The 15,475-nt window shown below is 46.8% G+C and overlaps 1 protein-coding gene across 1 annotated transcript in view; it reads left to right on the forward strand.

Annotated features, from left to right (window-relative positions):
* Positions 1–15,475, forward strand: part of FAM135B (family with sequence similarity 135 member B) — a 279,227-nt gene that overhangs the window by 56,091 nt on the left and 207,661 nt on the right. The gene's annotated exons all lie outside the window — the stretch shown is intronic.

The raw sequence follows: 15,475 nt of genomic DNA on the forward strand, positions 1-15,475 counted from the left end.
ATGCTACTTGAATGCAGTGGCGAGGCAGCAGAGTAAAACAGGCCACCTGTGAAAAGCAGGGTAGTCCTCTCCGCTTGCCATGTGGGTAGGAGGCTTCAGTGGGACGCCAAGCGTGGAGCCTGGCACAGGGCTTCTGCCAGACTTGGAGGAGCAGACGCTCCAGGGGGACGAGCTGGAGGACGCTCCAGGGCCCTCGTGGGCAGGGGCTGGCTGTGCATCGCTTAGGGCTTGTCCCGGAGATCAGAGGGCCCAGTGTGACCAGGAGTCACATGACACGGGCGTGGAGCCCCACTTAACGGAACCAGGCGTATTAACTTTGAGAGCCAGGTTTGATCCGTGTCCCCAGTTCATAGCCAGTCAACAGGTTTGGAGATAATTAGCTTCCTAACTGCTAATACAGTGTCCAAAGGTGATGGTGGACAGCAAGTGTCGTAACCACGTCGGGGAGAGCTTCGAATGCTACTTCCAGAAGAAGCCATAGCGTGGAGTCAGTGTGATAACCACGTTTCCTGTTGTAACCAAGTGAGACGGGCCAGGAGTGTCAGACGCATGGGATTTCGTGTCTAATTCACTTTAATTGGAATCCTAAGGTTCTCCTTCCTACTAGGGAAAATAAATGGCTTATGTATGCTTTGCGTTCCTCTTACATCTACCCCAACTTTGAAAAGCATAGAGCCAGAGTCACGGACAGGACAGACCCTCAGTAAGTCACACTCCCTTTTTTTTTTTTAAAGCTTTCCTGATTATTTTTACTCCCAAAGAAAAGGAAGGCTCAGAATTGAATAAATCCAAGAGCTTCAGAAACAACATTAGATTCATATTTAGATAGCAATTAATTTTTTCCTTGGGTAAGAAAAATTATGCATTTGCTTCTAAAATATGAAGAGTGGTGATTATGATTCATGCACACATGATTCACAGCGCGAGCTGGAGCTAAAACACAGCTAAACTAATAATATTTCGTCCTTGTGACTAAAGCTTGTCTAAGCTTAGAATGTGTACCCGCCGTTAGAGCAGAGAGGCCCAAGGGCAGCTTTGCTGAGGCTTCAGTTTGGTGATGGAGCATACGGAGGGAAGGTGTTCTCACTGCCGCAAGGTGGGGGTGCCTCCTGTGTCCTCTTCACCTGCTTCCTGCTCTGCAGCTGCTTCGTGTCCAGGTACGACTCATGTCTGGTAACAATGTCCAGAGCCAAGCTTCATCCACTCTGCTGTGGTTTAGTACCCCAGCTCCTCAATGGGTGTCCCAGCCTGTCATATCTCTGTCTTTCTAGCAAACCTGTTCTCCCTCTTCTTACCGAGGTGAATTCTTCCAGTGTGGGTCGCCTGTGAGGCTGAGAAGAAACGTGACTCTGCATTTCCCATTTCCTCACCTGGGACCCTCAGCCGCCAACACGTCCCCGAGCAGGGAGTTCCTGGTCTATGAACGAGAGATTGCCATGACTTAATAGTCTCTTTTAGAATGATTAAATGTATACAAAGTAGCCTACACAGTTCCCGAAATAAAATAGGTAGACAGCACGCTGTGTTTGCTCCACAGGGGCTCTTCATCACTGGAAAGATCGGACCTAATTTTATTATGGTGTTCTATGTGCGCCTACGGAGATGCCTCCCCCACAAGCATTCCTCCCCCTTTCACTGTCTGTCTCCAGCACAGTTTCCTGTCTCGCGCATCCCTGCTCTGACTTTGTACTTCTCTCCATCAGAGTCTCCCAGGACCTCATGCTTGGATGGGTATACTTCATTGCTTTTCTTTCCCATGTGCCTTCTCACCTGGTACCTGGACTGTTCCAAGAAAACTGGGGTCCCCTGGTGCCCCTCTATCCCCAGCAGACTGGAGCTCACAGCATCCCAGATCTTCATCTTCTGAGCATGATTCAGGGACGTTCCTCAAGGACGGACTGTGCACTCTGGCTGTGTACTCTGGGTCTGAGTCGGGTGTGGTCACTGGCCTTAAGGATTCACACTCTAATAGGAGAAGGCAGAAAGGAATCTACACCTAAGTGTCCACCAAGGGGAATGAGAGAAGTACCAGGACGGGCTGGGGAGGAAGGTTTGCATAGGACACTCCGGTTTCCAGGGCGTGATCAAAGGTTTGAGGAAGACCGTGATAGGCGAGCCTGTAGCGGAAGAATGAAGCAGTGTCTACCAAAAGCTCGGAGCAGTGGAGACCACGCAGGCTTTGGCTTGGAAAGAGGGATTTGAATACTGGCAGTTCCCTGTGGAAAGCCCTTCTACCCAATCTTTCCCAGCCCTGCCCTTTGTCGTGCTCAGGGCTGTTTTCTGAGGTCGCGTCTTGTGAGTCTTTCTAAAGTTACCTGTGACTGTCACACCGACTGCAGTCACTCTTTGTATCAGACACCATTAGTGCCTAATATCCTCTCCCCCTGGACCCCAGTGTCTTAGGTCTTTACCCCTCCAAAGCATGATTAGGGGAGAGGGATCCCAGCCCCAGCCACAGGAATTGCTCTGATTGACGTGAGTCCAGTATTGTGGTCCCCTTCCCTTTCCAGTGCCTGGTTCGGGGAAGACAGAAGGACTCAGTTCTGGGTGGAGAGGCACAGAGGGACCTTGTGGGGACCTCAGCGAAGGATTGGTTTGCTTCCTCCCAAGAGAGGCATTCTTAGGACTGGTCTCTTCTCTTTCCAATGTTGTGCACGTTAGCCACCCTGCAAACCTAGAGGGATCCCATCTTGGATGAAACTGTCACTTAAAAGCCAGAGGATGGAAAAGCGGGAGGAGCCCCAAAGCATCATGATGAAAGTAACCAGGACATACGATGCCGCTTTCCTCTGACTCTCCAGTGACTGCGGGGCGAAGCGGGGTGGTAATACCATTTCCCACACGTCTGTCTTGCTTAACGCAGAAATGGGGAAACCTTTTTCTGTAAAGGGCTAGATAGGAAATACTTTATGTTTTGTAGGATTTATGTTATGTGACCACTTATGATGGCACCTGATGCTTAAAAGCAGCCGTAAAGAAATGGGCGTGACTGCATCCCAATCAAACTTCTTTACCAGGACAGGCACCCGCCCAGACCCATGGGTCCCTGTCTATGCACCACTAGTTGCAGCCACTGAGTAAGGATTGTTTCTTTCAGGGGGAGCGGTGTCCGCTCGAGCATCTTCTACCCCTTTACCTCGATGTATCTGATGAAGAGCCATATTACAGGAAACTCACTGTCTCCCTCTAGGATGATTTAGTTTCTCTGACGGCAGGGGTGCGTTTTCTCTTACCGTGCGCCTGGAACAGAGGAGCTCCGCGGATGTGCGAGGGAGTGTGGGAATGAACGTGGGTGAGCTCACGAATCTCATCGAATTTCAGTTTGATTTTGTCTAATTCCAAAGGTTCCTGATAAGTTAGCTGGAGGTGACTGTAGATCCCGTGTGTGCCTGTTGTATTCACATCACAACATGAAGCAGCCCCTCCCTGAATCGGATGATGAGTTATGTGGTCACTGTGAAACTAGCAGCTGTTCATAGACACTTGTTGTGTGGGGAGCATGGTGTAAAGCTTGTCTTGTGCATTATTTTATTTCCTCCCTTATGAAAGCTTATGAGATTGGCGGCTATTCCCATTTCAGAGGTGAGGAACGGGAGGCTCAGAGAGGTGGGATAACCTGTCTGTGGACACACAGCTGATGGCAGAGCAGAGATATCTGACTCCAGAAAGCATGGTCCTTACCATGAACGCTCCGGTGGATGTATTTCCAGAGGTGCCCTTAAAGACACCTCCTGCTGTCTGCCCTTTTGAACTGTGTCTCTCCCACCTGGCATGGAGAGGCAGAATCTCTTCTCTCCTCCTTTGGAATCCAGGCCAGCTCCATCCCCAAGCCTGAAAAACAGGATATGGCAAAGTGCTCCCCTTTACCTCCTAAGCCTGGACCTGAAGAACCCTGCAGCAGCTTCCAACCTCACCTTCGGGAGTGTTCTCTTTTGGAGACCCGACACCAACTTGAACCCTGACTGCCCAGCGGCAGAGAAGCGGCCGTGTCCAGAGAGGTCAGGCATCAATTTGCACCGTCCATCCCTAACTGACCACTCCCAGACCGGGTGTGGAGTCACCGCTGAGCTCTGATCCATGGAATGGGGAAGGGACAAAACTGCCATCGCTTTTAGTCAGTGAGTTCTGGGGTGATTTCGTTATGCATCAGTAGGTATCCAAAGCACATGGCAAACGTGCTTGCAGAGCGCCTCTGAGCTGAGAGGTGGTGGGCGTCCGGTGTCTGAGTTTGCGTGGCTTGCAGGTGATCAGTAAGTAGGGGCTGCTCTTGCTTCCCGTGTGGATGGAGGTGGAAACCCTAGGAACCAAATGAGGTCCGTAGGGACCAGTGGCACTGGGTGAAGGGTGTGTGGCTAAGGCTCTGAAGAGATGAGTGCAGTTGTGGAAATGGTACGGTGAACTTCCAATCCGTGCAAGCCTTCCTCTCTAGGAAGTGCTGCCTCCGCTGGGATCCCGTGTAAGAGGAATGTGTTCTAGAGGTCTGTTGCCCAGCGTCGCACCTGTAGTTAACAGTATGTATTGAACACTTAGAAATTTGTTAAGAGGCTGGATCTCACATTCAGTGTTCTTACCACAACTTCAAAAAAATGTACTAAGTGCATCCATAAAGTACTGGGGAAAAAATAATGCAAGAACTGAGCATATTGGGAGGACTCTTGCATATAAAACCTGCAAACTGGGGCCCGAGACCCAGTGTGGTCTCTCTCTTTTTTTTTTTAATTTTTAATTTTTTCAGCATAACAGTATTCATTATTTTTGCACGACACCCAGTGCTCCATGCAATCCGTGCCCTCTCTAATACCCACCACCTGGTTCCCCCAACCTCCCACCCCCCACCCCTTCAAAACCCTCAGATTGTTTTTCAGAGTCCATAGTCTCTCATGGTTCACCTCCCCTTCCAGTTTCCCCCAATTCCCTTCTCCTCTCCATCTCCCCATGTCCTCCATGCTATTTGTTATGCTCCACAAATAAGTGAAACCATATGATAATTGACTCTCTCTGCTTGACTTATTTCACTCAGCATCATCTCTTCCAGGCCCGTCCATGTTGATACAAAAGTTGGGTATTCATCCTTTCTGATGGAGGCATCATACTCCATAGTATATATGGACCACATCTTCCTTATCCATTCGTCTGTTGAAGGGCATCTTGGTTCTTTCTACAGTCTGGCGACCGTGGCCATTGCTGCTATAAACATTGGGGTACAGATGGCCCTTCTTTTCACTCCATCTGTATCTTTGGGGTAAATACCCAGGAGTGCAATGGCAGGGTCATTGATCTCTGTCCTGGAATCAATCTTTCCAGACCTCAGTCAGTTTCTTTGTCCGTGCTGCTTGGAGAGGGTTTCTGAAAGGGGCCTTCCAGATGTAGAAAATTCAGCTCTGATTTTTGAAGTACCTGTGAGCAGATTTCCTCTGGTGCTGAGACCGTGTCTTTGATCCCTGCCCTGGGATGGACAACACCCCCGTGTCTGCACCCACCACGTAAGCTGGAGTTTTAACCAGACTTGATGCAAAATACAGTCGTGGCTCGGGAGAGGTGAGGAGTCCCTCACAGAAAGCAGAGCTGTGACAAAGTTGTGACAGGGGCTGGGGAGGAGACACAGAGAGCAAATTCACCTTTCAGAAAGGAAGTCGGAGCTAGTCAGCTTTCTTATTCCTCTGATTTCCACAAAGTGCTCTTTCCTTCCTGAGGTGCCAAGAAGGTGCCCATAGGTAGGCATCACCACTCAGAACTTATGCTCATCAGATATTCCCCACACTATTCTTCAGTGAAGGTGGCGGTGCTGAGAATGACATCCCTTGGCCACCCACAATGGGCCACCCACAGTGGGCCACCCATGGCTTCTAAGACATGGAATCGAGGCATGAATAAGACATGGTCCTGCATTACTCATAGACTATTGTGGAAACACAAAGAGGGCCACAGGCTACGGTGCAGTGTATAGTCCAGGCTGCACTACAGTGACTAACTCTGCCCGAGCAAGTCGTGCCTGATCTCCAAGCCCCACTATCCTGTTGGAAACCTCCCTGTGCTCTTCACTTATGGGGATTACCGCGGTTGGAAACTGCACTGGAGAGTGATGCTTGCGAGCCCTCTCTCAATAATATAAGCTCTGGGTGAACAAGGAGATGGTCTTTGTTCACTGTTGAAGCCTCCCTACCTTGGCTACTGACACCTATATCGTAGGCTGTTGGGGGCAGTTTTTTGAAGGAAATCAGGGAGTAAAAGATCTGAGAAGACTTCTGAGAGAATGAGATATCTGATTGAGGTTTTGAAGGTTGAGTGGAAGCTTGCATCCAAAACAGCAGGAACAAAAGTAAACCTAAAAATATTGACCATCTAAAAGAAAGATGTGACCCCATTAGCCCTTTGTTACAGAATTAGCAGAGATCCCTGCTAAGACTCATTGACACCTGAATCTTTAGGGAGGTGGGTTTGTGCAGGAGAGAGTCTGGCATAAAATCATTAAGGTTGATGGTTCTCAGCCCAGGTCCCTCCGTTGCCTAGTCACTATGAGCTCCAGTTTCCACGTCTTCAAACGAGAATAGTCTCTGTCTCCTCAGGGTCAAATAAAGTAACACAGGTTGATTCTTTGGCTGCTACAGATGACACATGTGACTCCCATGTTATGATTCCTCTGTTGCATAGGATACAGTGACCTAGGCACTGAAATAGACTTCTGCCTTAGTTTCCCTGAATGTAAACAGACAGATCACAGTTCTGTTACTGTGAGAGACAGCCTTATGTCTGGATGCACTGTACTGAAAATCTGTCAGTCAGTCAACAGGCTGAGGTAGTTTGGGATAGAACATTCGGCATGGCAGCCTACCAGACCTGGTTTGAACCCCAGCTCCTCTTGTTCCCAATTTTGTAAGAAAGCTGTATTACTTAGTCACCTTGAGACTCAGCGTCTTCATTTAAAAACTGGGACAGTAATGCCTAATATCTTTGGTCCTTGTCAATTCGTTTCATAATCTGTTAATTTTAAAGTTACTCAACAATGTATCTGTATCCATGTTGTTTCAGGGATAGATTAGATTATAAATTAATGTACATAAAGCACGTATCCCAGAGCTTGACACAAGGTTGAAACCCAATAATTGGGAGCTGAGTATGATAGTGGTGTTGTTATTGTTCTTAGTAAACAAGATAGACAAAGTATGGGAGTTAGACAGTGGAAGGGGACTTTGGGGAGGCTATATGTGGAGCACATGGATGTTGAGAAAAATAGGAATGCTCTGGATGAGTTGGTGGGATGGGAATTCCAAGAAAACGGAACACTGAAGTCAAGATAGGGTGTAGAAACAAAATGGGTTGAGTTTGGGCTGAGTAGGGAGTTTATTATAGTAAAAATGAAAGGTGCATCAAGGGGTAAAAATAGAAATATGGAAATTATCAGGGAATGCTATAAAATATGATCAGACACTCTACATTGTACAACTAGATTGTCATAGCTGTGTTACAGGATATCTGTAAGTCCAGTTTTAAGAGATATTGCTGCATAGTCTTCTAGACTATGGAGTACATTGAAGTAATAGTATTGCTAGGATTCACTCACTGCAAACATTTGTTATGCCAGTAAGTTGTTGGTACAGATTTTCTCATTTAATTCTCATATCCATACATTTGTGAAGGTAAATGTTATAATTCTTGTGTTATAGGTCAAGGCTCAGAAAGTTTGACTTGTGTCTTTGAAATACAGTTTTTGCTTCTCAATGAAACATGTGAATTTTGGAAAAAATCAAGGTCCAAAGACATATATCAACACCAGTGTCATGGAAGAAACTAAAAAATAAAAAAATAAAAAAATAAAAAAAATTGAAATATACACTTGTATAATCTCAACAGATGTCAAACTCAAAAGTCTAGTTTAACTGGTACAAAAATCAAGAAGTGACACCATCTGTGTTCCTATAAATCCCCTTCATGCTTTTCTCCAATTACTACCCTCTACCACGGCCAAGTGGAAATACTACCTTGACTTCTGGCATCATGTTGCTCTTAGTTTTGACTGTTTTTGAACTTTATAGGGGTGAGCCCATATAGTATGTATTATTCTGTACTTGGCTTCCGTTGCTCAACATGATTATGAAAATTCATCCATCTCACTGTATCTAGTAGTATCTCATTCTTATTGCCATGTAGTGTCCAAACTATAAATATACCACAATCCATTCACTCATTCTCCTAAGATATGTGTAATCTTGGGGTACCTGGGTGTCTGAGGGGGTTAAACCTCTGCCTTTGGATCAGGTCATGATCTCAGGGTCCTGGGATCAAGCTCCGCCTCAGGCTCTCTGCTCAGCAGGAACACTGCTTTCTCCTCCACCTCTGCCTGCTTCTCTGCCTACTTATGATCTCTCTCTGTCAAATAAAATTTTAAAAATCTTTTTAAAAAAAGATGTGTAATCTTCATTGTTGGATTATTTTTAAAAATGGTACAAACATTCTTATACCGGTGTTTTAATTCATACACATTTGCATTTCTGTTGGGTACATTATGGAGAATGCACAGCTGGGTTACAGAGTATGTACATATTCAGTTTTAGTAGATGCTGCTATACAGTTTCCCAAAGTGGTCATCGCAGACCACAATGCCTGATGGTGTCAGGGTCTGCACCTGCTCACACACTTGCCGTTCCCTGCCTTTTTCCTTTTGGCCTCTCTGGTCAGTGTGAAGTGGTAGCATCACATTATATCAATTTGCATTTATAAGACTGTAAATGAAATTGAGTATCTCTTCATATGATTATTGGTCTTTTGGCACAGTCTTTTGGTGTATGATTTAAGAATTAAGTTCCTTTCTTGCTTAACTAACTGTACTGTACTTAAATTATCTCGTTCATGCCATCTTGATGGCATCTGCTGAGCCTCAAGCCTCTGTGTGGTTTCAGCACCAGGGACAGTGTCTCAAAAAAGTGCTAGGGCCAAAGGTCCAGTGAAAGGACAGGGTCCACCGTGAGTAAGACGTGAAGCAGGGAGCGAAAGCCAAGCCTGGCAGTTGCTAATCCTGTGTTCTCACCACTCTAAAGAGGCTGAATATGGCTTGGTTCACCTTCCTGATGTTGCCCAGAGCAGTTCCAAATGGAATGCTCAATTAATCCAATGAGTAGAGTGCTTATGAACAATGGACATTCTAATATGGCCATGGTACAGAGCACCCTTGAAGAGATAACGATTGCATTCTCTCTGAATGGCTTTATGAATTCAAGAATGGTCTCTAACCTAACTCTCTCCACAACCACAACTCTTTGATGAGGCCTTGTTCAGAGCAATATTTGTCTTCTCAACAACTACACTTGATGTTTCCAAGTAAGTACGTGTAGCTGAAATATAGTGCCTAAAACTATGTGCTTTGGGATCTAGTTCTGCTTCCATTTGCTCTACTTGAGCTTTAATTAAATTATTTGTTCTCTCTGAGCCTTTTTCAAACCTGATACTGGGGTAATATTGCCCACTTCAAAGGTCATTATAAGGATCAAATTATCTGCGAGTGTAATCTACTCAGGAGAGCTCTTGGCCACTACTGATCACTCACTAAATGCTAGATCTTATTATTAATGCTAATATTGGAGAATTAAAAAAGATAATGAGGACTGTGTGGTTGGCCCAGCATGGCTTTGGGATGCAGATTTGTTTGTGACAGACCTGTTTTAAAGTGAGAGGGAAATCAGTGGAGCAGATGATGGCTAATTGAGCATTGCAAGGGTTCCATGGTAGCAATACATAGAGAGCATACTTTGAAAAACAACCTGAGAAATAATATTTATAAAATGCAATGTGATATAGGGCTCAGAAAATGTTATGGCCAAGGGAAGGAAGAAGAGGTTCCCCAGAAGACTAGGAGGCTCCCTAGAAGAGGAGGCTCCCTAGAAGACTAGAAGAGGAGGTTCCCTAGAAGAAGACTGGGAGGTTCCCTAGAAGACAGATATGAGACTAAGAAAGTACACTGAAGCCACAACAGAGGCCTTCGAATGCTATGCCAGGGAAGGGAACTTCAGTTTCCAGACATCTCAGAGCCACTGGAGGCACTTGATAGAGAAGTAAGCAGATGAAGCCATTTTTCAGGAGATGGACCTAAGGGGAGCTGAAGGGTTAGAATAAGTTAAGTTACTGTGTCACTGTCATTAATTCTTGACTCTGGAGAGCAGTAGGATTGCCCCGGGGCCATATTCCCTTAATTAGCTCTTTACGGTAATTAACTGCCTCTTGTCCTGTCTTCAGCCACTTAGATCATTTATGATCTCCTGCAAAGTCTTCTTTAGCTCTGCTCTTCGGGAAGCTCCATGAGAAATGTAAGGAGGTTGGAATGAATTTGAGAGACCTGGGTCTCAGCCCTGTTTTTGCTTCTACCTTGCTGTGTCCTGGTCTCCCTGAGATTCGGTTCCCAAACTCTAGATTAAGAGAGCGGGCCTGGAAATTAACCCACTGGGCAAAGATTCTATGATTAAATCCTTTGTCATTGTCACTATAGATAGCTAAACTGGGAGCCGTGGAGCGTTTCAGGGAGGTCAGGGAGGGAACGGCTACTCACTGGACACTTGCTCTGGGCCAGAGACTGTGTGAGGTCCTTCAGTCATGGTGACATAGTTCATGAAATCAGATTTATAAAAACGGTAGCTGTGTTTCTTTAGTTGAACCTTGTGTCTCTTTTAACTTCTAGGTCATAGAGAACAGCAGAGTCCAGAATCTATCTTCATTCTTTGGTGAGGTTGAAGCTGGGTTATTAGACTTGCAGAAAGTCAGTGTTAGAGATGGGCGTTGAGGATGGTAGATTGGGTGCTTAGCCTTTGATCATCATCTACCCTCGCCAGCATCCTTGGAGTTTAGGTATTCCCAGGGGTTCCTCAGTCATCAGCCTCTTGTCCTTTACCCTAGAGCTTCCACTCCTGGCTCCCTGAGCTTTAAAGTCCTTCCAGTAGGATACCAGTTGGTGCCCGAGGAACTCTGTGGACATGCTCTGTCCCTAGGCTCAACCCAAGGATGAGGACACAGACACTTTCTGCACAGGCACTCTTCCAGGTCATGGGGGTGTTCTCATTCTCTCTTTAGAAGAAGAGCACTCAGCAGGGTTTGAGGTTGGGGGAGGCACTTGGGGTCTCAGCAGAGAATGAATCAGGTGTACAGTTATTCTGCTTCCACTTCAACTCGCCCTCAAATTGCTCTGGTCCAATCAGACCTTATCTAGTTTCTAGGTTGGGGATGGGGAAAGAGTGATTTCATTCTAGACTTCTAACCTTCTAATTCCCAGACTTTGGAAACTCTAAAATCTTTGCTATAACATGACAGTCTTTCCCATTAAATTCAAAAGCCTGCTTCAAAAACTTACAATCAAGGACCGACTGTTCTCTTTGTCTATCTGCAGTTGTGATGTGCTGGTCCTTCCAGAGGTGGGGGTGCAGGTGTCACGTTATCCCGAGTGGAAGGTGGTGCAGGGACAGAAATCAGTACTGGAAGGAGCCATTGGTTTAGAGTCAGCTGATTTCCTGTAATGGTCACTGCTGTCCATCGTGGGAGGCTGTGCAGGGCCGTTGTGGTTTTGGTTTTTTAGATGAGGGAACTGAAGCTCCATGGCCAGGCGACTTGTCCCAGTTCACATATCCTAGGAGAAGACATGTCGAACATGCTCTCTATTCATTACCTAGCTGGACACTGAAAGAGCTGTCTCAGGTGTGTGTTTGTGTGTGTGTGCGCGCGTGTGTTGTGTGTGTGTGTGTGTGTGTGTGTGTGTGTGTGTGTAGAGGATTTTAAGCAGATTCAATTAATAAATTATCTCAGCAGTTCCAAAGTTTTGAAAGTCCTCAGTCCACAAAGGCATTTCTTATGGTCATAGAGCTTCAGGTGCTCTTACATTCTTGCTCTTGAAAACAAAGCCCTAGTTGGAGGTGGGGTGATGGGAGGCGTGGGTGGCTGGCCTAGCCAGGGAAAAGAGGGATGTGAAAAATGCTTAACACCCTCTCCCCAGACCCTCTCTGCATGTTTACCTGGTGATTCCACAAGATCTTAAATGCACCAGGTGGAGGGCTGGATCATTGGCTTTGCTGAACTGAGCCGGTGGCTCATTAAACTGTCGGCTGAATGTAGAAATGGTCGAAGAATATGTGTTTTAATTCTAATTCCTCTCTTCCAATGGAGGAGTGAACAGCTTTTGGATTTATGTCGAACTTGTCAGCAATGTGTTCAAGGGAAAATTAGTTTTTGCCATTCTTCTTCCATTATTCAATGCATCCATTCATTCAATGAAAAGTAACGAAGCGTTCAGGTTGCCAGATGAGAACGCGTTCATCCCTGTCACAGCTAAGTTTGCTGTGTTTTTTGAGAAAAATGAATAATTTAAGCAGACGTAGCCTCGGGATACCTCTAACATCTCGGACAAGGGATGTGCATACCCAATTGGGGGCGGTCTTTGGGGGAGATGGCCTAGATTACTGGATAGGATGACCCTTAAAATGCATAATGAAGAATACGTAAGAATTAACTGGAAGATGGGAGGCTCTTCAAAGCAGAAGGAAGGGATGAGCAGAGACTTAGAAGTCTGAAACCGATGGTGAGGTGGAAGACACATAAGCTGGAGAGTGTCTACAAGGCACACAGGATAGGGAGGGAGAGAGGGAGCTGGGAAGGAGCAGGTCAGAGCCTACACACCGCACACGGCTTGTGTCCTCCGTTTTGCTCTGTGCTCTGCTTAAGGTGAGACAATGTGATGACATTTGGAATTGTGAAGCTTTTCAAACTAAAAGGGACACAGTTGGGGTCCTCCAACCATGGAGAGAGAAGGTTTGACCATTTCCATGGACTGGGCATCCCTGTTGTAGTAGACACTGTCCATCCTAGCCTAGCCAACCCAGAAAGCAGAGCTGGAGACAAGGGTTGTGTGCACACAGTGCTAGGAAGTATGATCCTAGGGTCCGGGAAGCAAAGAACAAAAGGAGAGCCAGTGTGGGTGCTGGCCAGGTGGCCATGTCCATGGTTCTGGGTTTGTACACTCGTCGGTGCCAAGGGCAGTGCCTGGTGAGCACTAATGCATCTGAGCATGTCCATCTTGGCTGTCAGGAAAGAGGAAATCGTGTATTTGTTGTTCCTCTGCCCTTGGACCAAAATTTGTTCCAAGGCTAGTTAGTAGCAGATGCAAGAGAGAGGTGCAAAAGACTGTGCAGTGTAAGGCTCAGACAAGGTGGGAGCAGACCCCACTCCCAGGAAGGTGACTGGAGCCCCAGCAGAACCGGTCATCCCTGAGATGATTTGGATTAGAGTCAGGTGAGGTCCAGAAGATGGGAGGTAGAACAGATAAGAAATACTGTGTGAGTTATCTCTGATGTCAAAGGTCATCAGCTTAAAACCACAGCATGCATTGTGTCGCAGTGTCAGGAATCCGAGTGTGGTTTTGCTGGGCGGTCTGGCCCAGGACTTGCCACGGTGAAGTTAAGCTGTTGCCTGGGGTTGTAGTCCTCCTAAGGATGACCCCTTTCAAGTTCGCTAAAATGGTGGTGTGCAGGATTTGATCCCCAGAGGCTGTTGGCTGGGGAATGCCTTAGACCCTTGCCATATGGCCCTCTCTCCGGGGCAGCAGGCTCTTATCAGAGAGTCAGGGAGGTAAAGCAGATCAGGAGTCAGAATTGTTACGGTCTTTGGGGAGGAATACGCAAGGGCATAGATCCCAGGAGATAAGGTCTTTGGGGTCCTTTAGAGGCTTCCTGCTACGTGAATGTGTGGCATGGAACATTCACTGAAGTCCCCGGGACCATGACCTTCTTATATCACGAGGAAATCAACTCAGAGGTTTGTCATCCTCTCTTCCTGGAGTGGAGCCCTTCCTGAGAATGTCACCCTTAACAGATGGGGGATCTGCTTTCTCTAGGCTTCCAGTTCCTTCCTCTTTGATGCAATAGGAGTATTGCCAGACTCATTGTCTCTTCTGAAGGTGGCTTAATTGAATGCATGAAAAGCACTCAGAATGGTGCAGGACTTTTCTTGGCATTTAATGTTCTTTGTGTTCTGTGTGCCTAAGGTTCTCAACCTCCACAGGATCGCTGTGGGAGGGACTGTCCTCTGCACAGCAGGACCCACATCCCTGGACTTTCCCCATTGAATGTCAGTGGCCCTCTCCAGTTATGAAAACCAAAAATGCCTCAAGGTCTTGCCAGCAGAATTGTTCCCTCTTGAGAACCTCTTCCCCATACCAATCAAAAACTCCAGAAAGTTTTTTGAATGCTTGACTGTGGTAGGATGCTGAGGGGATTGGATCTTTATGATGAAGAGAACAAAAGCAAGGGAAGTGTAGCTCAAATTAAATCTTAGAGCTTGCGGCTCACTGAAGAAACCAGTCCCCGAGACATGCAGAGCACGACATTCCTCAAGGAAGTTATGGTTACCTTATGTTCACATCTTGCTAGAGACTAAATGCAGCCTTGTCTCGACTAGAACTGGACCTTCTAGGATCCTGTAACTCTTCCTTAACATGTAAAAGTCCCTTTAGGGACCTAACACTGTATCGATCTCTCCCCCCTCCCAAACTTAAAAGTATATCATCAGTCCATCTGCACAGTCCCTCTGTGGCTCCTTTTGCCCGTGGGTCCTGTCTCCATGCTATCATAAAAACAGGTTTTTGCATCATAAATGTCTCAAGAATTCTTTCTTGGCTGTTGTGATACATGGTCCTGTGTCATTTGGAGAGGGGAATGGGCAGAGGGAGTGCTGGAGGCAGGGCGGGGGTATGTAGAAGGTGCAGGAGGGGCCGAGCTTTAAGGTCACTGTGCCCTGAGCACAAGGTCATGGTCTGGCCTGCCCTCCGTGGGCACTGAGAGCCACTTGAAATCTACGGCCTTGTTTTCTCACCCGTAGAACAGAGATAAAAATCCCAACCTTCTGGACTATTCTAAGAACGAGATCAAATAACATCTGTGCAACAGTGTGAGACAGTTTACCTTTCACAGCACCAGACTCCCTTTTGCGGGCGGAGCTCTATGTTGTTGGGTTAACAGTGTGATGAGTTGCCTGCATCTTCTCTCCTGGGAAACTGACCTGCAGACCATGATTCCTGGGTCACTAGCCAAGGTCATTGTCATGGTGGTTCTGCCAGGGGAGGTTTGTGAGTGGAGGGTGAGGTCCTCGCCTCGACCTTGGGAAACCGAGTGGGAGAAGGGGTCGAAGAGACTTGCATCTGGAGAGGAGCATGTTGAGGAGCTGTGTCCTGGGACCATCACTGAGTTTTGCTGTGCAGTGAATGGGAGCCGTCTTCTCTCATCTCTCTGCAAACTTCGGTTTAATCTCCATTATCCACCTTGGCACTGGGAACAGAAACTCATAGCCATGCAGCTTAGTGACTGAGAGCGCCCTCTGGAGGTAGACAGGAGTCCTGGGGTCCAGCACTGTCCTGCCTGACTATTGGACCTTGGACAGCTGACCTGCCCTCCTGTGCCTTTGTTTCCCCTTCGGTGGAAAGCACCCACCTTCTTGGGCAGAATTGAGCCTA

Source organism: Mustela lutreola, chromosome 3 (genome assembly GCF_030435805.1).
Source record: "Mustela lutreola isolate mMusLut2 chromosome 3, mMusLut2.pri, whole genome shotgun sequence".
NCBI lineage: Eukaryota > Metazoa > Chordata > Mammalia > Carnivora > Mustelidae > Mustela > Mustela lutreola.